Below are 27,134 nucleotides of genomic sequence, written 5' to 3' on the forward strand. Positions count from 1 at the left end.
TCCGTGCGGGCGTTGAACTGGTTGAGAACGTCATCCTGCTGTGTTTATTTCGTTGTCTAGATGGACGGCAGTGGCAGCCATCGTAGACGTCACTTCCCATCACATATGTTACCTGAAGTGTCCACTAAGAACCCATCACTGCCCACTCTTCCTCCCCCATTAACGTCTTATGGGTTACTATTGACTGGATCTCTAACTGGACGAGCCAGATAAACCTTTGCCTACAGGAGCAGGTTTGGACCTGGTAATCCTGCAGAGAGGATATATTTTCAAGCCCGTTAACCTTCCTCGAGGCACAGATCAGGAGTGAAATGCGATGCCCTCCAAATACCAGGATGCATGAAGAACAACCAGCACTCAATAAATTCAACATCATTCGGGATAATGAAAGTCAATTGACTGACACCCCTTTCAGCAACTTGGATATTTAATTTCTCCAATACTTTAAAAGTAAAATGTATTTGTTAGTCACAACTAAGACTTAAATTAACACTGTGATGAAGTTACTGTGAAATTCCCCTAGTCGCCTTACTTGGATGCCTGTTCAGGTCAATGAACCTAACCAGCATGTCTTTCAGATTGTAGGAGGAAACCGGAGCACCCAGAGGAAACACACGCAGACATGATATGATTCCTGACTTGGGTCACACATCAAGAAGTCTCACAACACCAGGTTAAAATCCAACCACTTTATTTGATAGTAATCTCACAAGCTTTCGGAAACGGTGTTCCTTCTCAGGTATGTGGAAGGTTCTGATCAGAGAAGGGCATATAAAATCACACACAGTTTAGAGAATACTGATTAGAATGCAAGTCTTTACAGCTAACCTGCTATTCAAGTCTTAAAGATGCAAACAATGTGAGTGGAGATAGCATTAGCATAGGTTAAAGAGATGTGCATCGTCTCCAGGCAGGACAGTAAGTGAGATTTTACAAGCCCAGGCAAGTCGTGGGGGTCACAGATAGTGTGACATCAACCCAAGATCCCGGTTGAGGTTGTGTTCATGTGTGTGGAACTTGGCTATCAGTCTCTGCTCAGCGGCTCTGCGCTGTCGTGTGTCATGAAGGCCGCCTTGGAGAACGCTTACCCGAAGGTCAGAGACCAAATGCCTGTGACCACTGAAGTGTTCGCCAACAGGAAGGGAACAGTCTTGCTTGATGATTGTCGAGTGACGTTCATTCATCCGTTGTCATAGTGTCTGCATGGTCTCCCCAATGTACCATGCTTCTGGACATCGTTTCCTGCAGCGCATTAGGTAGACAACGTTGGCCGAGTTGCAAGAGTATGTGCCGTGTACCTGGTGGATGGTACTCTCACGTGAGATGATGTCATCCATGTCGATGATCTGGCATGTCTTGCAGAGATTGCTGTGGCAGGGTTGTGTGGTGTTGTGGTCACTGTTCTCCTGAAGGCTGGTAGTTTGCTGCGAACAACGGTCCGTTTGAGGTTGTGCGGTTGTTTGAAGGCAAGAAGTGGGGGTGTGGGGATGGCCGTGGCGAGATGTTCGTCTTCATCAGTGATGTGTTGAAGACTCCGGAGAAGATGTTGTAGCTTCTCCGCTCCGGGGAAGTACTGGACGACGAAGGATACTCTGTCCACCGTGTGCCGTGTTTGTCTTCTGAGGAGGTCGGTGCAGTTTTTCATTGAGGTGCGTCGAAACTGTTGATCGATGAGTTGAGTGCCATATCCTGTTCTTATGAGGGCATCTTTCAGCGTCTGGAGGTGTCTGTCGCGATCCTCCTCACCTGAGCAGATCCTATGTATACGGAGGGCTTGTCCGTAGGGGATGGCTTCTTTAACGTGTTTAAGGTGGAAGCTGGAGAAGTGGAGCATCGTGAGGTTATCTGTTGGCTTGTGGTACAGTGAGGTGCTGAGGCGACCATCCTTGATGCAGATACGTGTATCCAAGAATGTCACTGATTCCGGAGAGTAATCCATGGTGAGTCTGAGGGAGGGATGAAACTTGTTGATGTCATTATATAGTTGTTTCAGTGATTGTACCCCATGAGTCCAAAGGAAGAAAATGTCATCGATGTATCTAGTGTATAGCATTGGTTGAAGATCCTGTGTGGTGAAGAAATCTTGTTCGAGCCTCTGCATGAAGATGTTGGTATATTCAGGTGCGAATTTGTTCCCCATGGCTGTTCCCTGTGGCTGGATGAAAAACTGGTTGTTGAAGGTGAAGACATTGTGGTCCAGGATGAAGCGGATGAGTTGTAAAATTGCATCTGGAAACTGACAGTTGTTGGCGTTGAGTACTGAGGCAGTTGCAGCAATGCCATTGTCGTGGGGGATGTTGGTGTAGAGCGATGAGACATCCATTGTGACGAGGAGAGTCCCTGGTTCAACTGCTCCATGTGTGCTGAGTTTCTGTAGGAAATCCACAGTGTCGTGACAAAAGCTGGAGGTTCTTTGTACAATGCGTTTCAGGATGCCCTTGACGTAGATGGAGAGGTTGTCGCACAGGGTCCCATTGCCCAATACGATGGGACGGCTGAGTGTGTTTGCCTTGTGTATCTTTGGGAGGCAGTAGAGATCTCCAACGCGGGGAGTACGTGGGATGAGAGCACGGAGCTCTGAAGATCCGGATCAAAGGTCTTGATCAAAACGTTGAGTTGACGGTGTGTGTTCTTTGGTCAGATCTGTGGGTAACTGTCCGTAGTGTTCCTCATTGTGAAGTTGTCGGTATACTTCTTTGCAGTAATCCATTCTGTTCAAGATGACAATGGCCCCTCCTTTGTCTGCTGGTTTGATGACAATGTTGTGGTTGGTCTTGAGAGCATGGATGGCATTACTTTGTGCTTGGGTGATATTTGGGGCTTCTTGTGAGTGTGGTTGATGAATCTGGTTTTGACACAGCTCCTGATGGCTTGGGCATACATGACCAGTCGAGGGCAGCGGCCTTCCAGAGGAGTCCAATTGGACTCTTTCCTCTTCGGTTCTTTGGTCCTCTTGGGTCACACAGACAGTGACCCAAGCCAGAAATCAAACATGGGTCCCTGGTGTTGTGAGGCAGCAATGCTAAATACTGTGCCGTTGTGCTGCCATTGGCACACAATACTGGCATACAATGGCAGCACTGCGCCCTACGTACATATGCAATACAGGACCTCCAACTCGCCAATCCTCTTGTACCAGCATGTTTGAAACCTGCCAAGAAGGTCAAGACAGGAGCCACTCGTAACACCATCACCTGCAATTTACATGACATGGAGCATCCTGGCTTTGATCTATGGCGTAATCCGTTCACTCCCATCTCGTTAAAACATCATTCAAATTTACTGATTCAGCTTCACTTATTCTGATGACTTGAAGCTCAAAGTTTCCACCATTTATCCACTTTTCCCACTACTTATCGTATCAGAATGTTTATCTCAGATAGGGCCTTGGTAAGGCACAACTTTTTTCAACGGAAAACTTGCAAATCAAGGCTGTAACCACAAGTGTACTGACGGAAGAGGCAGAGTAAGTCTCAGAAAACTATATCACAATCACGGTGAAATGGCTGTCCAAATTCATTACCTCATTAACCATCCATGAGAAAACTAAGAATGTTTCTTAGTGAAACCAAAAGAGAACATGCTAGAAAATCTCAGCACGTCTAGCAGCATCTGTAAGGAGAGAAAGAAACTTTGACAAAAGGTTATCTGGACTCGAAACGTCAGCTTGTTTCTCTCTTACAAATACTGCCGCAACAGCTGAGATTTTCCCGCATTTTCTCTTTTGGTTGCATTATTTGTCGATTTTTTTTTTACTGAGTGATAATATTTAGCAAGCGTTCCATTTTCCAGCAACGATATCATTAAACTTGGTAATGAGAAATAAATCAGTCAAAATATAAATGAGTGATCGATTTTGCAGCCCAAACACCAAATGTTACCCAAATAATTCCATAACATGACCTCCTTTATGTCAACCAGGACTTTAATAACACAATTTAACTCCACATCGTGAAAGCAGTTCAATAAGTTAGATGGAGTTAAAGTATATTTGAAAACGCCCCTTAGAAATGATAACTGACACATGTAACAACATTACATAAATATTTTCAGTTCTGATCATTAAACCAGAAATGCACACCAGGTTACCTGTCTTCATTAATGCCCAAGTTGTGACCAAATAAAGGCACAAAATATTTACAGTGGTTTGTATTTGCACATCTAATTTAAATATCAAGGTGTAACATCGAAGGCGTCGATTCAGCAGCAATCAGCAACATGACAAGACCAGAGCAACTTCATACATTTTTAGAGTGTAAACAGTACATTCAATTGTTCTTTGATCACAGTCAACCAGTTCGTTTCAGCAGTCTGTTCTTTGAAATAATTATAGAACTGTCTTAATGTGGGTTACAACACACTTCGAATTCATGTTCATCTAAACTGCCCAACTATTAACTTCAGTTTATCCGTCAATTATTTGCTACACAAATGTATTTTCTTTCATGAAATAAGTCAATTCCTTATTCAAAAGAAAATGCATATTTTCTCTTACGTTTTATTAAAATATACTTAAAAATAAAATTCTTGTTAATCAAGATGTGTTCCTTTTTGAGAGCTTGATTTTAATTCTGCCTATTGCAACTATATGCTCTGCCATTGTCTTTTTACAAAACGCCATCAATCTCTCTTTTGCCTTGATAGTCTGATCAAGCAATCGTAAATTATCTTCTACTGTGTGTGCCATAACAAGATTACTGGTGTTTAGTAATTATATAGCAACCATTAACTAGGCTGTTGTAGGAACTCAGCAAGGACATCATTCTGTGCCAACTATATATCACAAGTATTTCGTCACTGATAAATTTCCAATGTAATCGAGATGGTTTAAAGCCTTAATGGTGAATTTGGAATTTGTTATGCACTTTAAGACGATTATGTTTCTTGTGTGATCAAGTGTGTAGCCATTGCCTGTAGCTGATTGTGTTCTAATTTATGTTTTACGAGCTGGAGAGACAATTGTGGTCATTCCGGATCATCGGGTGGATGACAATTGCCTGGACTAGCAGTTCTAGCAGGTGCTAACCAAAAATAAAACAGCGAGTAATTAGGCTAATACATGACAATAGGAAACGAAAAGGCAGAACTTGCTGCAATACATGCCGTGTTTCTCAGCATCGGAGACTGCTCGGAGTCACAGCATCTTGAAAGACTGCTTTCCAGCCCCTTGATACCAAAGAGTAAATGATTGCATAGCAGGAAGCACCAAGTAGTATAACTCCATTCATTATGGGAGATCCACATTAAGGGGAACGGACAAACTATTATTTAGGTACAATCCTGACATTCGGAAAGACTTGACATAATTAAGGAGAACAAGTATGTAATCAAGAAATCAGAGATTGCTTGACTGAGCAATTGATTTTAGTGAAGATAAACTTCATGAAGAGAAAGCAACAGATGTTGTATCTACGGACTTTAAGAAACAACTTGAAAAGGTAAAACACAAACAAAAAGGCTAGTTAACAAATTTGAGGGCCATGGGGTACAAGCGTCGGTGTCAACTTGAAAATTAAATTAGTTTCATTACAGGAAACCATTATAGGTAGTTGCTTTTCAGATTTGAGGATGGAAGTCCCAGATGTTCAATGTTAGGATTACATTTTTGGTATGTATATGTCATATTGGAATGCAGAACAAAATATCAATATTTACTGATGACGCAAACGTGGTGTATGACTGTAGGAGGTGGTGACAACTGAGTATAAGAAGAATGGGCAGAACATTGGTAGGTTGAATGTCGTAAAAAGTCTGACAACACCAGGTTTTAGTCCAACCTATTTATTTGATAATATACTCGCAAGCTTTCGGGTTAGCCCCTTCGTCAGGTGAATGGAGAGTTCTGGCCTCAGACAGAGCATATAAAGCACAGACAGTTTAGAGATTACTGATTAGAATGCGAATCCTTACACCTAACCTGCTGTTCAAGATCTGAAGTGGCTGATAATGTGAGTGGAAGGAGCACTGATCACAGTTCAAAGAGATGTGTATTGTCTCCAGACAGTACAGTAAGTGAGGTTTTGCAAACCCAGGCAAGTCACGGGGGTTACAGACAGTGCGACATGAACCCAAGGTCCCTGTTGAGACCGTCCTCATGTGTGCGGAACTTGGCTATCAGTCTCTGTTCAGCGACTCTGCGCTGTCGTGCGTCGTGAAGGCCGCCTTGGAGAATGCTTACCCGAAGGTCAGAGGCTGAGTGCCCGTGACCACTGAAGTGTTCGCCAACAGGAAGGGAACAGTCTTGCCTGGTGACTGTCGAGCGACGTTCATTCATCCGTTGTCGTAGCGTCTGCATGGTCTCCCCAATGTACCATGCTTCGGGACATCCTTTCTTGCAACGTATCAGGTAGACAATGTTGGCCGAGTTGCAAGAGTATTTACCATGTACCTGGTGGACGGTATTCTCACGTGTGATGATGGTATCCATGTCGATGATCCGGCATGTCTTGCAGAGGTTGCTGTGGCAGGGTTGTGTGGTATTGTGGTCACTGTTCTCCTGAAGGCTGGGTAGTTTGCTGCGAACAATGGTCTGTTTGAGGTTGTGTGGTTGTCTGAAAGCAAGAAGTGGGGGTGTGGGGATAGCCCTGGCGAGATGTTCGTCTTCATCAATGACATGTTGAAGACTCCGGAGAAGATGTCGTAGCTTCTCCGCTCCGGGGAAGTACTGGACGACGAAGGGTACTCTGTCCACTGTGTCCTGTGTTTGCCTTCTGAGGAGATCGGTGCGGTTTTTCGCTGTGGCGCATCGGAACTGCCGATCTATGAGTCGAGCACCATATCCTGTTCTTATGAGGGCATCTTTCAGGGTCTGGAGGTGTCTGTCACGATCCTCCTCATCTGAGCAAATCCTGTGTATACGGAGGGCTTGTCCATAGGGAATGGCTTCTTTAACATGTTAGGGTGGAAACTGGAGAAGTGGAGCATTGTGAGATTGTCTGTGGGCTTGCGGTACAGTGAGCTGCTCAGGTGACCGTCCTTAATGGAGATGCGTGTGTCCAAGAATGCAACTGATTCTGGGGAATAGTCCATGGTGAGTCTGATGGTGGGGTGGAATTTGTTGATATCATCATATAGTTGTTTCAGTGATTGTTCACCATGAGGCCAAAGGAAGAAAATGTCATCAATGTATCTAGTGTACAGCATCGGTTGAAGATTCTGTGCAGTGAAGAAGTCTTGTTCGAACTTGTGCATGAAGATGTTGGCATATTGAGGTGCAAATTTGGTCCCCATGGCTGTTCCATGTGTCTGGATGAAAAACTGGTTGTTGAAGGTGAAGACATTGTGGTCCAGGATAAAGCGGATGAGTTGTAAAATTGCATCTGGAAACTGGCAGTTGTCAGCATTGAGTACTGAGGCAGTCGCAGCAATGCCATCGTTGTGGGGGATGTTGGTGTAGAGCGCTGAGACATCCATTGTGACGAGGAGTTTGCCTGGGTTTGCAAAACCTCACTTACTGTACTGTCTGGGGACAATACAAATCTCTTTAAACTGTGATCAGTGCTCCTTCCACTCACATTATCAGCCACTTCAGGTCTTGAACAGCAGGTTAGGTGTAAGGATTCGCATTCTAATCAGTAATCTCTAAACTGTCTGTGCTTTATATGCTCTGTCTGAGGCCAGAACTCTCCATTCACCTGACGAAGGGGCTAACCCGAAAGCTTGCGAGTATAGTATCAAATAAATAGGTTGGACTAAAACCTGGTGTTGTCAGACTTTTTACTGTGTTTACGCCAGTCCAACGCCGGCATACCCACATCAGGTTGAGTGTCATACAGAGAAGTGTAAGTTTATGCATTTTGCAGAAGGAAGAAGGAAAGATAATAAACAGTTAACAAGAGACAATTCTAAAAAGCGTGTCGGGAGATCTGGTCTCTGTGGTTATACCTTTGAACGTGGCACGTTCCACTGAGAGAAGAGTTAACAAAGTATTTGGGATCATGGATTGCATTAATGAAGGTTATAAATACAAAAACAGAGAAGTTACGCTCAACATACATAAAATTCTGAATTTGTTTTAATACTTGAGACAGAAACAGAACATTGTGTCCAGTTCTGAGTCACCGCAGTTTAGGAAAAACCTGAGGGCCCTCGAGAGGATGAAGAGCAGGTTTAATATGATGGTGTCAGGCATGAGGAATTTTGACTATAATGTGAGGTTGGGGAAATTCGGGTTGTTTTCCTTTGAATAAAGGAGTTTGTAGGGAGAGTTCACCGGGTGTACAAAACTTTGGCCTGACTAGATCAGATGTATTGCAGCGATTCATGAAGGCGGCTCTGAATCATCTTCTCAAGGTCACCTAGAGATGGACAATCAATGTTGGCCAACCAGCGAAGCTCATGTCCCACGAATGAATAAAACAAGGAAAAAAATAAAACCCATTCCCACTTGATTTTGATACAGGACTAGGAGGGTCACAGGTAAACGTTTTTGGGACGAAATTACAAAGGGATGTGAGAAGAAACATTGCACTGCGGCACGGTGGCACCCGAAAGTTGCTCCAAAAATTCTTAGTCAAATTTAACATTTTGGCGACACAGGACTCATCTGCAGAAAATCCGTTTTTTTCTTTGCTCAGAGGGTTTGCTGCCGTCCCATGTTCCCCGGGGATAGTTCTGCCTGATTTGACATCGATCAAGGGCGCAAGCACTCCATCTAACTTCAGAAAGAGGAAATCTTTCATGGTTGAATCTTGAGGCATGTCGTAGAGAAGTGTTTGTGTGAAAATACCATTTTCACATACCTCAGCGTAATTGGCTGGTGTTTGAATATTCACGCTTGCCTTTTAAATTCCTTGTACTGAATCGCTGATGGAAACGTATGACGTGTGCAAACAACAACAGTGACTATTACTCCCGCTTCTATCTCAATGTACTTTAATTCCGAGGATTACAATCACCGTTAGCAACAGAAGTGAAATTGTGCCAAACACAGCATTAAATAAAATTTTAAGTCGATTACCCAGGGCCGCGAGTTCCCCAACATGTCGATATTAGATGTATTTTCTGCAGTTTCATCCTACACTGATACATTAATGGTGACTGTTGCTGAGAGGGACAGAGGTCCATTGTCCCTCACACAAACTAAAGTTCTTTGCCTGTGGGGATCTTCACGCCCAAATTTGCGAATAGTGTGTCTGAAACTACGGTAAACAGGCTGTCATCAGTAGGCTCGCGGATATGGTAGGAAGCTTGAGCGTCCTGTCCAGAATCAGCATCACGGGCGTCACTTTTGCAACCAAGTCACCTGGGTCGGCAGAATTCGGTATTTTCTTCTGCTGTAGATCCTTTACTCGGTACAGCGGATATAATCACAGGGACATTGTCAGTCTAACCTATGATAATCACATTTACGCTTACATTGCTGCTGAGCGGAGGGAATCCAGAGTCCTAGGCTTGCACCAGGATACGAAATTTCTGTAGTTGCTCAAAATCAAACGACCGTCGAGAAAACACCACACCAGCAGCTGAGTTTTTTTGAGAAGAATGAGGTTGCGGGCAATCCGTCTATCACGTTATCCAAAATATCAAATGTTATTTTAACATTGTGATTCGAATCCGGATCATGGGCTGACGCAGCATCAATTGAAGCACTAATATCATTATTTTGCACTACGTATATGGAGAAGGAAGGCTGCGTAAAGTATGGTGCGCTGTCATTTATATCTGTAACTTAAACTCGCACGGTTTTGTTAGTCGAGAGGGGAGGGGAACCGGAGTCCTTACATACAATGGTAATGTTGTACTCTGGCTTTATTTCACCGTCGATATTACCTTGAGTGACTTATGTGCAGTGGTTATTAAATGAGTTTTTAAGCTTAAAAGGAATATCCCTTTTGATGTGGCAAGTAACAGCCGCTTTAAAATCGGATTCGCGGTTTAGAGCACTAAACGCTGCTCTAGTGTTTAGAGCAGCGTTCTCCGGAATGGAGCTCTATGCAGACGTTGCTATTACTTCAGGGCAGTTATCATTAATATCCGTGACCTTCATTAAAACATTACAGTATCCTAGCAGTGGAAGGGTGTCACGGTCCTTCGCTTGTACCATAATCTGATAATTCTTTGCTTCTTCATAGTCCATGGTACCGATTACTCGTATTTCTCCCTTTACTGAATCTAAGCTAAATATTTACCGAACTCTCATAGGAGTATGATCGTTGAAAGAATAAATTACCGCACAATTACGGCCTTCGTCCGCATCCACCGCAGCTATTTTAACAATCAATGTATTTTTACGCACGTTCTCTGTAATGATGATTTGATAGACACTTTTGCTCGCAAACTGGGGCATTGTCGTTCGCATCAAGCACATTGATGTTAATCTGGGTGGTCTCCGATTTTTTGGGGAACTCCTCCGTCAAACGCTGTCAGTGTTCACCGGTGTGTTGATTATTGCTCCCCGTCTAGGGGCCGCTCCAGCGCCAGTTTGGGAATGCAAGTTTGTTCGCTGTTTGATTTCAGTATAAAGTAATCGTTTGGGCTCAGTTTGTAGGCGCGGATGCCTTTGGTTCTGGAGTCTGGGTCAAGCGCACTTTGCAATGGGAATGTCGCCCCAGCCGACATCAATTCTGAGGTATTTATGTTAACTTCGGTTGTCTGGAATAAGGGTGAATTGTAATTTACATAGAGCATTTCAGCCTCAACACGATGTAGCTTTGGCGAACTGTCAACCACAGCCTCCAACATCAATACGCATGTAAGACTTTGTTCACACAGCTCCTCTCTGTCTATATGTTCTTTTATAAACAAAATTCCAGTTTTTAAATCCACGCCTAGATATTGTTTTTGGTTTTCAGGAGCAATTCGAAACTTGCGTGGCAATAGCTCTTTTACATCTAACCCCCGATCCTTCGCAATGTTACCAACAAAGGAGCCAGTCTCCGTTTCTTCAGGAATTTTATAGTGAACGTTGCCACATGCTGGACACGTAGCGTAGATGAGCATCACATAAAGATGCCATTGCGGCAATCGGCTATATTGCATGAAGGGCATTCTGTCTTCGCTAAATTATAGGCCCCTCAATGCGATATCAGGAATGTAATTGTCCATCAGCTGAGTTATTAAGACGTAAAGCTATATCGTGCGCACTCCAGCGCTAACTCTTTGTTTTATTCACTGAGAATTTTTTTTTTCCGAGTCCTTTTCCCCCCGATGTAAGCAGGGGTCAAGGAATGCTGATTACTGCTCCTTTTTTCCGCAATGTTCTGTGTACCAGGAGCTGAATCTCCGGCCACAATTTGGCATCCCGTTGATAGACAGCAACACAAAGAGACACGGCCAATAATAACATCGAATACTTTTAAAGCAACAGTGCCTCTACTGAACACTGTCGGAACTGCGGTGTATTTAACTTTGCGCAAGTTAAATTCATTTGCTTTGACACAGTTTTTTATTTGTTGAGAGTCTGGAGGTGTAAACTTAATTTTTTTAAAGCAAATTTTGTCTACAATTAAGAGGAAACTGTCTGTGTACTTAGGGTGGGCCAATTAGGGGAAATTGCAAGAATACCCAGATAGAGTTGTAAAGGAGACATCAGTCGGAAGCTGCCCGGCGAGGAAAGACACATGCTCCCAGAAGAGGTGTACCTTAAATGATTAACGTCAGCTTTTACACAAGCAAAAGCTGCAAACATTAATATTTCGTTCACTTACTGTTTTAAAACCATGATTTAATTTGCGATATACTTTATCTCAGGCGTGTTCTTTCAATATTCATCCACTTGACTTCACAACCAAACAGGTGTTGAAGAAGTTACCTTCATTTACCCTGTCATTCGGCAAACAAGTTTTTGCAGCTGATTTACTCAGCGAACACTGACGGAATTGATGTGTATTTAACATTATGCAACTTCAATTCATTTGCTTTGACATAGTCTTTTATTTGTTGAACGGGTGGAGATCTAAACTCCATCATGGTCACCGTGCCTGAGCACTATTCGTTTTTAACTGATACACCCGTGTAAATAAAATAGCCATGCCTTTATTGAGCATTGGTTAGGTACAATCTATTTTATATGTGAATTGTTTCAGCAGCTTGTGGGGAACTTGTGCTTTTCATTGTTATGCAGAGTAATTACCATGATGAAACGCCGAACGATTTAAAGTTTTTTCCCCCCTTTTTCAGATGAGAGATTAAATTACCCGATGCAATTGCATATTTGGAAGAGTTGCTTGTCGGATAAAACCCATTAGTCTCATTTTCCTGTGTGCATTCCCTATTGCAGCAGCATGGCCCGCAGGTCGGTTTATTTTCAAAAGGAAAGCTCACCATCAGCACCTAATGAAACGGGAATTGATCAAGAAAAGCGACGTAACTCGCATTACCAGTGGCAAAGAACAAATTTTATTGAATGTAAACTTCATTTTTGCCTTTGCTTTTTTGCTTTAATTTTAAGTTAATTTAAATTTAAAGGAAAATGAACAGTTTGCTCCTACAAATCGCGATGTCAGGATGCTGTGTTCTGTGACAGAAGTTCTTTACGCATATTGATACTCTAGACTTCTATTTGGTGTAAACTGCGAACAATCAACTTCTTTTCATGTGACGTTCTGCGTACCATCTATTATGACCAAGAATTATTGATTACCCTGGATAATGCTCTAATGTAATATATTTATCGCTCTAGCTCGAGTTGGTCTTTTTTTTTCAAGTTAATGAATGTTTCTTTTCAACTATGAAAGCGCAAAGCTTAATTCTATTACAATGGTTAGCTAAAGTGGCGCATTCCTAAAGTGGCGCATTCCTAGTGACCTTCTCACACGGTGTCTGCTCGGGTCTATTAGTTTGACCATTTCACGTTCAGCAGTTGGACCATGACAAACTGAATATCTCGCTATAAAAGGGAAGAAGAGTTGGTGGCTTATCGCCGGTGGTCCATGAGTATATTCAATGCAATATGACGTCATTGAGTAGACCAGCTGCAAAAACTTGTTTGCCGAACGTCGGGGTAAATGACCTGTTTGGTTGTACAGTAATGTGGATGAATATTGAATGAACACGCCTGAGAAAATTTTCCCCCTGTTGGAGGGGTTAATAATCAGGGATATTGATTTAGGGTAGAGGTCGGTAATTTAGAGGGGTTTCAAGGCAAACGTTTTTCATGCACAAAGTGATGGGAATCTGGAACTCACTACCTGACAGCGGCGTAGAGACGAGAAACCTCAGAACATTAAGAAACATTTAGATAAGCATTTCAAATGCTATGGCTACGGATCAAGTGCTGGAAAATGAGATTACGATATAATAATGACTGAAGGCTGGTGCAAAGAAGATGGCCTTACAGTGCTCGTATTGTGCTGTAATACCCTGTAACACTATAAATGAATGCTAGAGGAGAGGTGCCATTAACGGTGAAGGAGTGTGAGAGTAGCGGGGTCATTGACAGATAGTGTAAGAAGAGCAGAGTGACAGTGAAAATGTGAGAGGCGTGGGGCCATTTGACGTACTTGGAAACAGGCTGCTCAAGGTTTTATATTGTGTAATTTGTTATCTTGTCCATGGTCCTTCAGGGAAGAGTGACAATACTATTGTCTAATTTATCATTAGGATCCAAAGTGAAGTAGTTCGTTCCAAAACTAGGGTCCTCAGTCTAACCAAAGGAAACCATGAAGATTTGATTTCAAATAGACAAAGTTGAAAAGAAGGCATGTGGAACGCTCGCCTTCATTGGTAGAGGTATAGAATAGAAAAGTGAATATATAATGTTGGAATTGTGTAAAACATCATGAGGTCACGACTGGACTGTTGTGTGCAGCTTAGGCAACCATTTAAGAGGAACCATAGAATTGTTCTAGAGAGATTGCAGAAAAGGTTTACAGGAATGTTACCAGGGCTGAAAAGTGCGGCTATAAGGAGAGATTGGATAGGCTGGGGTTATTTTCCTTGGAGCAAAGGAGGCTGAGGGTTGACTTGATTGAGGTATACGAAATTAAGAAGGGAAGAGGTAGAATAGACAGGATGAAATTGTTTTGTTTGGTAGAGAATTCTATCATCTGGAAGAACATTTTTATGCAAAGTGTAGTGGGTGCCTGGAATTCGCTGCCCGGATTGGTGGTGGAGGCAGAGACCCTAAACTCTTTTAAAGTAATTGGATCTGAACCTTAAGTATATATTCGACAGGGCTTTGGGCCCTGAACACAAATCTATCGATTTCTCCTCAGGATCCCCCGTGATTGTCACAAGGCAGTTTCTAAACTCTATCCCCCCACCGCATCCCCCCCCCCCCCGCAAAAAAAAATTAAAATCTTCTTTCACAACAATTTCCATTAATGGTTTGTATTCTAATGTCCAGTCCAGGAGGTCCAAATGATTCTCTTAAACAAAGCATCTGCTCCACTTTTAATAATGTATCTCACATCAGTATTTCACAGCTTCCCCTTTACCTTGACTACTGCACTACTGATGGCATTAAAGTTTTGGGTTATCTCTGAAGTCTACTTTCCCTCTTTAATACTGATTACTGCATCTGTTTTGTTGACTCACAATACTTTGCCTGTTTTCCCCTTCAATCCTCATGTGTTTCTGTGTTCTTAACTTCAGTCTTCCTAATACATTTGCTCTATCCCAATTCTCTGCTTATCTGGACTGTATCTGGTTCTTTGGGAATTCTGCATTTTTACAGGTCCCTTGGATTTTTTACTGATTGACAGCCAGTGACAAGTGGGGTTCTGCATTGATCTGTGCTAGACTCTAAATGTTCACTTTATATCTTAATGATTTGAAAGGGGGAACTGAATGTACTATTTCCAGATTTGTTGGTTAGGAGGGTAAGCTGTGAGGGGGATGTAGAAATGCTTCCACATGATTTAGACAGGCTGAGTGTGTGTGTGCTATGCAGATTCAGTATAATGTGGAGTATAATCTACTTTGGTGGTAACAATAGGAAAACAGATTATTACTTGAATGGGTGTAAATGGAGAGAGGTGAATACTCAGCGAGGTCTTGGTATTCTCAGGTATCAGTTGCTGAGTGCAAGGGTGCAGGTATAGCAGGCAGTAAAGAGGACAAATTGTATGTTGACATTTAAAGCAAGAGGTTTTGAGTATAAGGACCAAGATATTTTGCTGCAATTGTATAAGGTGTTGAGGCCACACCTGGAGTATTGTGTATTGTGTGCAGTTCTGTCGTCCTTATCAGAGGAAGATGTCCTTGTTATCAGGAGAATACAGCGAAGGTTTACAGGCTGATTCCTGGAAATGCAGGTCTGTCATAAGAGGAGAGATTAAGTCCGTAAGGATTATATTCATTGGAATTTAGAAGAGTGAGAGGGATCTCATATAAACTTATAAATGTCTAACAGTGTTAGGGCAGATTCAGAAAGAATGTTTACATTGAACTGGGGGGCCATAGTTTGAGGATTAAGTGTAAACCTTTTAGAACTGAGGTGAGGAAAAATTTCTTCACACAGAGAGTGGTGAATGTGTTGAATTCCTGACAACGGAAAGTAGTTGAGGCCAAAACATTGTCTGAATTCAAGAAGAAATTAGATATATTTCATGAGGCTAAACGGATATGAGGGAAAACAGGGATCAGGATATTGAATTTAATGATCAGCCATGATCAAACTTAATGGCCAAATGCAAAAAATATGGTACCAGGTTTGCATACCACGATATACAGTAATGGATATAATTGGTTAGTTAGCTGGAAAGATTCAGCTGGATCTATGTTGAGCAGATATTCCCAAGATCATGGATTATGGTCAGATAATCTATACAGTCAAGTATACCTGGTTACAAAATATATCATCCCCTTACGATACTCCTTATACACCTAGGATTGCGTGGCCAAATTCCCCTCCAACTCGATTTTCATGTTTGCTGAGGACACCACTGTAGTGGATCGGATCACAACAAACAACAAGATAGAGTACAGGAAAGAGACAGAGAATCTGATGAACTAGTGCAATCACAATAATCTCTCCCTCAATGTCAACAATACAAAGGGGATAGTCATCGACTTCAAGAAGTGCAGTGGATGACATCCCTGTCTACACCAACGGGGGCGAAGTAGAAATTGTCGAGAGCTTCAGGTTTTTAGGCGTCCAGATCACCAGCAAACAGTCCTGGTCCTTCCATGCAGATGCTTTATTTAAGAAAGCCAACCAACGCCTTTACTTTCTCAGAAGACGAAGGAAATTTGGCATCTCCGCAGCAACTCTTACCAACCTTTGCAGATGCACAATACAAAGCATTCTTTCTGTTTGTACCACAGCTTGGCATGGCTCCTGCTCTGTCCAGGACCGCAAGAAGCTACAAAGCTTGAGCAAATCCCAGTCCATCATGCAAACCAGCCTCCCACCCATTGACACTGTCTACACTTCTCGTTGCCTCGGCAAAGCAGCCGGCATAATTAAAGGCCCCACATACTAAGTAATACTCTGTTCTGCCTTCTTTTGTCTGGAAAAAAGATACAGAAATCTGAGGACATGTGCCAACCGACTCAAGCAATGTTTCTTCCATGCTGCCATCAGGCATTTGAATGGAAGTATCTCGCATTCAGTTGATCTTTCTCTACACCTTACTTATAACTGTCACACTACATTCTGCATTCTCTCCTTTCGTTTTCTATGTATGGTATGATTTGTCTGCATAGCGTGCAAGAAACAACACATTCCGCTGTATATTAATGTATGTGATAATAATAAATAAAATAAAATAAAACTTTTCCGTGTACCTTCATAATTATTCTCCCCTGTTGTAGTCGACTAATTGCCCGATGTAAATTTCTTTGCCATTTGCAAACACGGGAACATATTTTTCTTCGAATGGGCATAAATGTTGCTGGCGGAGGCAGCATGTGTTGTCCATCCCTAATTGTCCTTTGAACTCATTTGCTGTGAGCCTTGAGTCGCATGTAAGCCACATGGGGTTAAGGATGGCATTTTTTTCACCTACAGGAGAATGGAGAACCAGATGGATTCTTAATAGAATCCACGATAGTTTCCTACTTCCATGACTGACGACGTTTATATCCCAGACTTATTAATTTAAATTCCTCCAGCTGCTATGGTGCGATTTTAACCCATGTCCCGAGAGTATTATTCTGCGTAACTGGGCTCCTAATTCATTGACATTACCTCTGTGCCATCATTCCCCCTGAGTTCAATAATTTGGATAAACCATCTTTTTTCCTGAATAACTTATGTTTATTGATAAAACATGTTTATTCAGAAAATGTTTGTTTGAACAACAGAACTTATAGACATACCTGACATGACATTTGGAAGAAACAATGGAGTGCATTAAATTACATGTACCTAAATATGATGTATTTAAAATTCAATCGATCAGAAGGTGCATTGATTTTATTTACATATTTCATTCCATGCATCTACTGCTATCACAAAAAGGCTTCTGTGTGCAGTTAGCATTGTAGATAAAAGTAATGTTTTTTTCCCTCCCTGTTTAGGAATATAGCTCTAATATTTCCTGCGTCTTCACACACACACAGCTTTCCCCCGCCCCCATTCAACATTCTGTGACTCCACACATTTACTATTTCCACCGAACCATGAAATGACTTGCATTAGGATAATGGAGCACATCAATTACAGTTTACTGAACCCTTGCTGCATAATTTTACTGAACAGAAGATGCAGAGTATCCGAGTGGTAACCTACGTGGTGATTATGTATTTTTTTCTATATTATGTCAAACTCACACTCATTTATATTAATCTGAATGCGATTTACTGACAGTTAATTTTCGATTCAAAGTATTCAACCAAGCAATGTCAAATTTCTTTCGACCAGATAATTGGATATTAATGACTGCTCAAACCAATCTCGATCCGTCACGCCAGTTTAAACACTCAAGGAATTATCGGGTCTCACCTTGTGCGATTGAATGGTCTCCTTTACGGTAGGATAAGTCTCCTTTCCATTGCGGTCAGTTAATAACGAGATTTTTTTGTCAGTTGTCACGGGTGCCAGTTGATCGTGTAATTTTAAAACCATTAAATCGTTCATCGCCGAATTTGAAGTACGATATTTGTCATAGTGAGAGACTGTCCCCCTTTCGTGCACATTCGTATAATTGACTGGAATTTCAATGTTCGCACTGGCCTTTTGAGCTCCTTTCAGCGAAGCTTTTCGCTCAGAGCAAAATAGTGTGTCCGAGGAAAAACAGCAGCCGTGACCTCCATGGGCATTATTCCTAAATTTAATGGCAAGCATTATAATAGCCACAAGAGAAAAGAATGAGATTGTTCCAAAAGAAATTATCAAGTAAATCCTTACATCATCTGCCCACCATTTCGAATGCCACGGCAGAGCGACATTAGATGCTGTTTCTGTATCAGTGTCCAAAACTGATAGGTTAATCCGGACTGTTGATGAAAGTGAAGGTTTGCCGTTGTCCCTGACCAGGATCACTAGTTTCTGTTTGAGTGAATCCTTTACCCCAAAGCGGCGGATGGTCCAGATTTCTCCCGTTTCAGAAGCCACAGTGAACAAACTATCGTCGGTGGGCTGAATAAGTTGATAAAACAGGTGGGCATTTTGTCCAGAGTCGGCGTCAGTGGCTGTCACTTTAATCACCAAATAACCCGGATCAGCAGACCTGGGCATGGTCTCCTCTGTGGCTGTATCCTTATTTGTCATGGGCGATAGGATAACAGGGACATTATCATTCTCATCGACGATAATCACATTTACACTAACGTTGCTGCTGAGTGAAGGATATCCAGCATCCTGTACTTGGACAGAAATCTGAAAATCACGGACCTGTTCGTAATCGAAAGAGCGCTGCGCAAACATCACACCGCTGTCTGCATCAACCGAGACGAATGTGGACGCAGGCACGCCATGAACGACACTACCCAGGAGGGAATATGACAGTCGGCCATTTTGATTGCTATCTGGATCAATCGCTGATAAAAGCCCAATCGAAGCACCAACCGCGTTATTTTCCGACACATGCATTGTAAAAGCAGGCAGCGCAAAGCGTGGTGCGTTGTCATTTGTATCGGAAATTTGCACTGGCATGGTCTTGATAGATGAAAGCGGGGGATTGCCTTCATCCATACATGTAATGGTAATGTTGTACTCAGACACCTTTTCACGATCAACTATGCCATCAGTGACCACTGTATAATAGTTATTAAACGAGCTATCAAGTTTAAAGGGGACATTATTGGAGACTTGACAATAAACAGCCTGACTTTCTTTAGAATCTCGATCTGTTACTTTTAAAATAGCCGCTAATGTTCCCAAAGGAGCGTCCTCTGGAATCGGATCATACACAGAGGTTATCACTATTCCAGGGGCATTATCGTTAACATCAGTAACTTTTACTAAGACTTTGCAGTACGCGGGCACTCCTGCACTGCCTCTGTCCTTTGCTTGCACCGTCATCTCATAATTCTCCATTACTTCGAAATCGACCATTTCATTTAATCTGATCTCTCCATTTTCCGAATTAATGCTAAAGAGTTTACGCACTTTATCGGCAGTGTTTTCGCTAAAAGAATATACCACTTCACCATTTATTCCTTCGTCCAAATCTGTAGCATTAATTTTCGCGACCAAAGAACCTTTGGGTACGTTTTCTGCAATAACAATCTGATACACGTTCTTGTCAAATACAGGTATATTGTCATTTACATCAGATACGATTATCTTAATCTGGGTGGTTCCAGACTTGCTTGGAGAACCTCCATCAATTGCCGTCAGTGTCAAATGATGAGTCGCTTGCAGTTCTCTATCTAGGGCTTTTTGCAGAACTAACTCTGGCGTAATGATTTGTTCGCTATTTGATTGCAGATCCAAAGAAAAATGCGCATTTCGGTTGAGTCGATAGGTGCGGACGCTATTCCTTGCAGAGTCAGGGTCGTGCGCGCTCTGAAGTGGGAAGCGCGCTCCGGGTGCAGCCATTTCTGATATTTCAAAGCGGTTCTCGCCTTTCTGGAATACGGGTGCGTTGTCGTTTACGTCAAGAATCTCAACATCAATATGGTATAATTTAAAAGGCGTTTCAATCACAGCTTCCAGTGTCAATACGCATGCCAAAGTCTGTTCACATAATTCCTCTCTGTCAATTTTCTCATTTACGAACATAACACCGCTTTCAAGATTTACATCCAAATATTGCTTTGTTTTTTCGGATATAATCCGAAATTTGCGAGCGTAGAGCTGCCGTACATCAATCCCCAGGTCTTTAGCAATATTTCCAACAAAGGCGCCATTCTGCAGTTCTTCGGGAATTGAATAGCGAACGCTTCCGTAAACGGAATCGAAAACGTGTGCCAATATCAAATAAATAATTTGCTGTTGAAATGGCAATTTTAAACAGGACACCAGTAAACATAACCGGCAATGCATATTGCTGTCAAATACGCCAATGAATTGCACTGCAGTTAATATATTCTGGATTATTTATAGTGCGACATCAAAAGCTTACTTGTTCACCACCTTCAAACGTCCAGTTGATTTGGAAATAAATGAAAAAATAGTTTGTAGAAAACTGCGTTAGATTCAAAGGTGCCTCCCAGATGAAAATGGTAAACGCCAAACAAAGTATGTGCTGTTCATTCTCGGCGAATGCGTAGTGTTTCGTGCAGTGGGAGTGGTGCTAGATCTCCAGCCTCATATCTTCATCTTATTGGTAGACAGCGACACAAAGAGTATCGACCAATAATAACATCAAGCATTCTCATGTTGTGCAACCTTAATTATAACTGTCATTCTAAACCTTATTTATTTCGGTTGTCTATAAATTGGACTAAATATGATCAGTAAAGTAACATTGATTGTGCCCTTTAAAAGCATGCACCGTGTTGCTAATAACATAACCAACTTGTTGGCAATGTATTTTAATGACCAAATTGTAGATAAGTATAAGAATAATGCATGGTAGCATTGGAATTGATATAGTTTGTTTATTTTAATATTGCTTATACATTCTGTTGAAGAAACGGCCATAATGCCGATGGGCAATATCCACCAGATCCAAACGCACAAGCAGTATTGGAATGTGTCTGGTTAGCATGCCAACTAAAAACTGTTCATGCATTGGAAGGAGCTATTTCCAGACAGGCTCATGGACAAAATCAGAATGAAGTGCAACTGGGAACAACGATACTGTCCACCAGTATGTAACGCCTCTTACCCTCCGCATGAATAAATAACTCAAACGACAGGTATGATTCAACTTTCCATTTCCATCCATTCACTCCATTCTCCTTCTCCCATGTACTCCATTCGACGTAGTTTCTGCCAAATAATATTGTGTGTCTTTCATAGCCCCACGATAATTCCATAAGGAGATTGGTTTCTGTCTCTATTCTGTTTTAGATTGTTTTCTGATACCTGTAAATCCTCGTTCTACATGCCTTCGATACTGAAAACAGTTTTGCTCCTCTCTACCTTTCGCATCACAATAGTGCTTGAAACCCTTAAACCATATTGTGCAATATCTACGTGTTTTTCACACAAGCACTTTACTTGACGTATTACTTAGCATTCGTATTTTCTAATATCAAGCAATCTTCTTTTCATGTTATGTTACACTTTCTCTACAGGTATAAGGACTTTCAGAAGAGCACAACATCACAAGTAGGGGTAGACCATGTGGCCTGGCGAGATTGGCCCGTCACTGATTACGACCACGGCTCAACTTGGACATCAACTTCATTTTCCTGCTCCATCCCAATATCCCTTTATTCCCGTAGAGGTTTAAAGTTCAAAAAGGTTGGGTCTGTCCCTGCCTTAAATGTATTCGACGACGGATCAACCAGAACCCTGCGGGTTAGAGAATGCTAAATCTTCACTACACTTTGAGTTATGACACACAATAACATTCAAAGTTATGGGCCAAGTGCTAGCAAGTGGAATTAGGTGGGCAGGTGAGGACCTGTGGCGGTGCTGAATCGAAGCCCTTTCATGCACTGTAGTATTCTGTCATTCTGTGAATATGTGAAGAAATTCCTCATCATCTCTAACTTGAATGCTCGGTCTCTTATCCTGAGTCTATATCTCCTGTTTTAGATTAATCGACACCAGGCACACGTTCTCAGCCTCTATCCTATCAAGCCCCTTCAAAATCTTACATGTTTCAATGAGATCGGCTACTTCTTCTATAATCCAGGGAAAATGCACCTTATTTTCTCAGCTTCCCACAATATGAGAACTCCCTTGTGCCAGTGATTATTTCAGTGACCAATCCCTTTGCCACCTCCAATGCAACAATGTGTTTTCTTAAACGTGGAGATCAAAACTGCACACGATATTCTAGAAATCAAAACTCTGAGCAATTCTAGCAAAATTATTAATCTCTGTACTCTCATCCCTTTGCAATCAATGCGAACAATACATTTTGCTTCCCAACTGGCCAAGAGATTGAATTGTCTCTGTACATTTCAATCCATTCCTGTTTTGACAGTTGCCCTTTATTGTTGTCCTTGTTCTTGAAAATAATAAATTATCTTATACGCATGTATGTATACATAGGGAAAAAGAACACCCAGCAACACTAAGGGAGCTCAGTTTACACTCCCAATGAATCCTTATGTTTCCCTCTCTTTTTCGCCCATCATGTTATTTTAAAATCTATTTGATTCTCTCTAATTAATTTCAGAATATTCAAATATCTCCAATGTCGAGCATCCATTCTCGTAGCAAATACTTTCCCCACTTCGGTGTAGATTACTTCCATTGCATTCCTTCACTACCGTATACATTATCACCTGAAATCATTCTAAGGAGCGTACCAAAGACAACCACGCCATATAATCCTGGAAATGTGTAGCGTCAGTTAAGTTATTCCTTAATTAAATACAATTATTTTTCCTAAAACCCATATTAAGCTAAATGAGCCGCAGTTACCTGGATTCGACTTCCTTTTATCGTGAACCTTTCAAAAAACAAGTCCTTTGTTGGCCAATCTGCGATCGTCTGACATACATGGCCCGAAAACATAAATGACTGCGTCTAGGCAACATCGTTCTTGATCCCACTGAGGATTGTGGGATGCCAATGTTCTATTGAAGCCTCATGAAACTGCATATGCATAGAGCACTAAGGGCATGATATACACCATTACTGATATCCTTCGCACATTGGGTATTGCAATGACTGATGTTCAATGACAAATCGTCTGAACGAATGCAGTTCAAAGCTTTCAAATGAGGCAAATAGGAAGTAAAAGGGACTTTGGATGGAAATTTTCAGCCTTATGAAATAAACACAATGACTGGACGGTAGCCATTGAACAATAGTTGAGAGAAGGATACATTAGTTAGCCACAGGGAATCGTCTACCAGCCATCATTAATAGTCCTCAAATTTAAAAAAAAATCCATGTTCCAAGATCCATTTAGTTTAAGTAAAACAAGGGCAGAAAGTAGTTACAGTTTAGTTTGGTGGGGAGAGTGAGGTTGCGGAGGGGAGGGGGCGGGAGCTGTCTTTGTGACATACCTATTTGTCCCGTCGTGGAAAAACTGCTAGAAGTAGGAAGATATAATTAGTATCCCCCTCCCTAACATCACTATAGGAGCATTTATCTAATGGAAAGAACAATGGGTCAACAGTGAACGATGGAGGTCCAAATATATAATTGTCTTGAAGCCTGACTGCCAATAGGTAAGATCGTAAGCTGCAAACACTGGTTTGGTTTGAAGAGTAGCAACATGAATTAAAAGAATTTATAAGTTTATGCAAAGCCACAAGCCACTGTTGTTTTGGGAGCACAGTAAATGACAATGACGTTAAAGCAATGGATAACCCGCAGCTCAGATTGACCAAATTGTGCCATGCATGGCAAACCAGCCAGGATGAACGCGAGTTCAGGCTCTGGTACAATTGATACAATCACAGCACCGGTTGACTGAACGAAAGGTATATGTTTCTAACCCATTTATCATTTGTTACAGTGATTCGGCAACGAAAACTTAAACCAGTGTCCAAGACATTTGGATCCCAAGCAGCGAAAATCAATTCATTGGAACTTTCAACTTCCCGCGCAAATTCAGCGCATGTGCACCCGTCGGGACTTTCATGGGGCTCGACCCCTAATAGCAACTCAAGTCTAAATTTTGCTGCTCTGATTATCCGAAAGTTTGTGGTCTAGGTAGCCATCGTCATTCACTGCGTAATGGTTATCAAAAGAGTTATCAGTTAACTTTCCCCCTTCAGTTGTTACTTTCGACCTGTATCCGAGGTCACCATCGCAGACGTCAGAGCAGCTTCCCGAAAGTCACCCCAGAAAGCAACTGACCGGATAGGGTACCCAGATGAGAACTCAGATCCTGCGCAGACCAGCTGGCCAGAGTATTCGCAAACATCTTTACCTTCACTTTATACCAAACTGAGGTCACTATTTGCTTCAAGACGAAAACCATCATCACTATAAAAAAAAAGCCAGGCAGCATGCCTTAATGATTATCACCCGGTGGCCCTCACATGCATCATTATGAAGTGCTTCGAAAAGTGACTCATAGCACGAGTTAAGCCTAACTTCCCAGAATGCCTGCATTCAGTTCGTCTCCTCCACAACAAGTCCAAAGCAGTTGTCATCTCCCTGTTCCTGCATCCAATTCTGTTACACTTAGAAATTAAAGGCACCTATGGCAGACTCCTATTTATTGACTACAGGTTATATGAGTATAACCTGTCAAGGTTATCTTGTTGAAGGACTACCTGAGTTGTATGAGTTACACAGTACATTCGCTTGACGTATGAGCCATGATCTTGTTGAAGGGCCACATGAGTTATATGAATTATACAGTACATTCGCTTGATGTTTGGACCTCTATACTGAGCTTTACGAAAAGGATATCATGCTGTGCCTTTGCAAAATCAAATATATCAATCCTGCCCTGGAAACCAAGCTAAACATGTGAAATATTCTACTAATATGGTCACTGAAGTAATATATAATGCCATCATTTAGGCCATTGTCAAATCTACAATGGTCTGTTTTACCAAGAAAAAATCATTCCACAAGATATTCTGCAATAGCCATATGATAGACAGTCTTTTTGAAAACCGAACATTGACTTTCCATTAACAGAGCGAATCTGAGCCCTTCGTTATTGGCAATCAGAGTTAAATATTGTGTCTGTAGTTGTTGCTGGTCTTAATGTCGTTCAGAAACCAACTCCGGGTCTCAACTTGATATACGAACGTACAAATTTCCAGCAAGAATAGGCCATTCGGGTTCTCGAGATTGTGGCCTCAACTGTGCGATCTGTCTATGCCCAATGCTATGCGGCTCCCTTATCACTCAAGAATCTATTTACCTGCCTTAAAATTTTTAATGACCTCGACTCCATTCTGCTCCAGGGAAGTGAACTCCACAACCTAAGCACCTTCTTGAGAGAAGAAAAAACTAATTCTCCTTATCTCCATCTTTGCAGACTCCTTATGCCCTCCTCAAAACGTATTCTTCTACACATCTTTGTGTCTGCAGCAAAATTAGCCATTTCATTCAAGTAATCGACATAGGTTGTAAATATTTGATGTCCCAGCAATGATCCCTGCAGTCACAACTTGACAACCCGAACATGACCAATTTATCCCTACTTCCTGTTAACTGGTCATGACTTTATCGATGTCTCCTGCACCATAAGATTTAGTTGTAAATTGTTCCCTAGTTCCAGTCTCTCCCACAGGTGAAATATTCTATCAGCACCAAGCCTGTTAAGTAGCTGCAGGATGTTCTTTTAATAAGAACGCCGTTCATTCTTCTAAACTCCAAATGGTTACAGGCACAGCCTGTCCAACTTTTGCTGGTTAGATAACATCTTCATCCCAGGAATCAGGCGGGTGAGCCTTCTATGAAGGATTTCTAATGCAATAATAGATGTATTTATGTGAGGAAACTAAAACTGTCTACATCATTTCAGATGTGGCCTCACTACAGCCCTGCACAACTGTAGAACTATTTCCCTACTTTCTTTATATTTGGCCTTTATAGCGAGGGTGATAGAATATAAAAGCAGGGAGGTCTTGCTGCAACTGTACAAGGCACTGGTGAGGCTGCAACTGGAGTACTGTGTGCAGTTTTGGTCGCCACATTTGTGTAAGGATATATTGGCCTTGGAGGGAGTGCAGAGAAGGTTCACTAGGTTGATACCAGAGATGAAGGGGTTAGCCTATGAGGAGAGTTTGAATAGACTGTGTCTGTACTCGTTGGAGTTCAGAAGGCTGAGGGGAGATCTTATAGAGACATATAAGATAATGAGGGGGCTAAATAGGGTAGAGGTAGAGAGATTCTTCCCGCTTAGAAAGGATAGCAGAACTAGAGGGCACAGCCTCAAAATAAGGAGGGGGGGTGCAGTTTAGAATGGAGTTGAGGAGGAACTTCTTCACTCAAAGTGTGGTGAGTCTCTGGAATTCTCTTCCCGTTGAAGTGGTGGAGGCTACCTCGCTGAATATATTTAAGTCACGACTAGATAGGTTTCTGACAGACAAGGGAATTAAGGGTTATGGGGAAAAAGCGGGAAAGTGGAACTGATCCACTTCAGATCAGCCATGATCTTGTTGAATGGAGGGGCAGGCTCGAAGGCCTAGATGGCCTACTATTGCTCCTATTTCTAATGTTTATGTTCTTAAGTCTTATGTTATGTTTATGTTCTTATATTTCATTCTCTTTACAATGAAGACATTCCATTTGTCCCCCTCATAACTTGCTACCTCTGCAGACTATTATTTGTGATTCAAGTACCTGAATGTGCACATTTTGGAAATCTTGCTTTCACTATTTAAGTAACATGCTGCATTTTTAATTCTGTGGGCAAGCTCAGATTTTCCACCAGTTAACTCAAATTGTCAATCTTTGCCCGTTCTCTTAACTTATCTATATCCGTTTTCAGACACCCAATGCCCTCTTCAAAACATATTATCCTACCTATCTTTGTGCCAGCAGAAGACTTCACAGCTGTACATTCAGCCTTTTCATCCAATCCAAATTTATTAGAATTCTTTGAGATGGTAATGAGTAGGATAGAAAAATGATTTCAATGGAGATAAAATACCTTGATTGCCAAAAAACAGGGTTTGTCAAGGTACCACACAAAATGCTACGTAGTAAGATAAAGGTCCATTGTTTTTTTTTGGGGGGGAGGGTAGTTGAACATTAGCGTGAATGGAGGGTTGGCTAACTAGTAGAAGACAGAGAGTTAGGGTAAGAGGGACATTTT

General features: G+C 41.8%; 1 protein-coding gene and 1 pseudogene across 1 annotated transcript in view; both read right to left on the reverse strand.

Moving 5' to 3' along the window:
- The window catches only part of LOC145351669 (protocadherin-10-like), a 207,283-nt gene that overhangs the window by 153,990 nt on the left and 26,159 nt on the right, over positions 1–27,134 (reverse strand). The window lies entirely within an intron of this gene.
- Positions 17,801–20,317, reverse strand: LOC145351613 (protocadherin gamma-B7 pseudogene; annotated as a pseudogene).

The sequence above is a fragment of the Carcharhinus amblyrhynchos genome, chromosome 13 (assembly GCF_965287045.1).
Source record: "Carcharhinus amblyrhynchos chromosome 13, sCarAmb.v2.hapA, whole genome shotgun sequence".
Taxonomy (NCBI): Eukaryota; Metazoa; Chordata; class Chondrichthyes; order Carcharhiniformes; family Carcharhinidae; genus Carcharhinus; species Carcharhinus amblyrhynchos.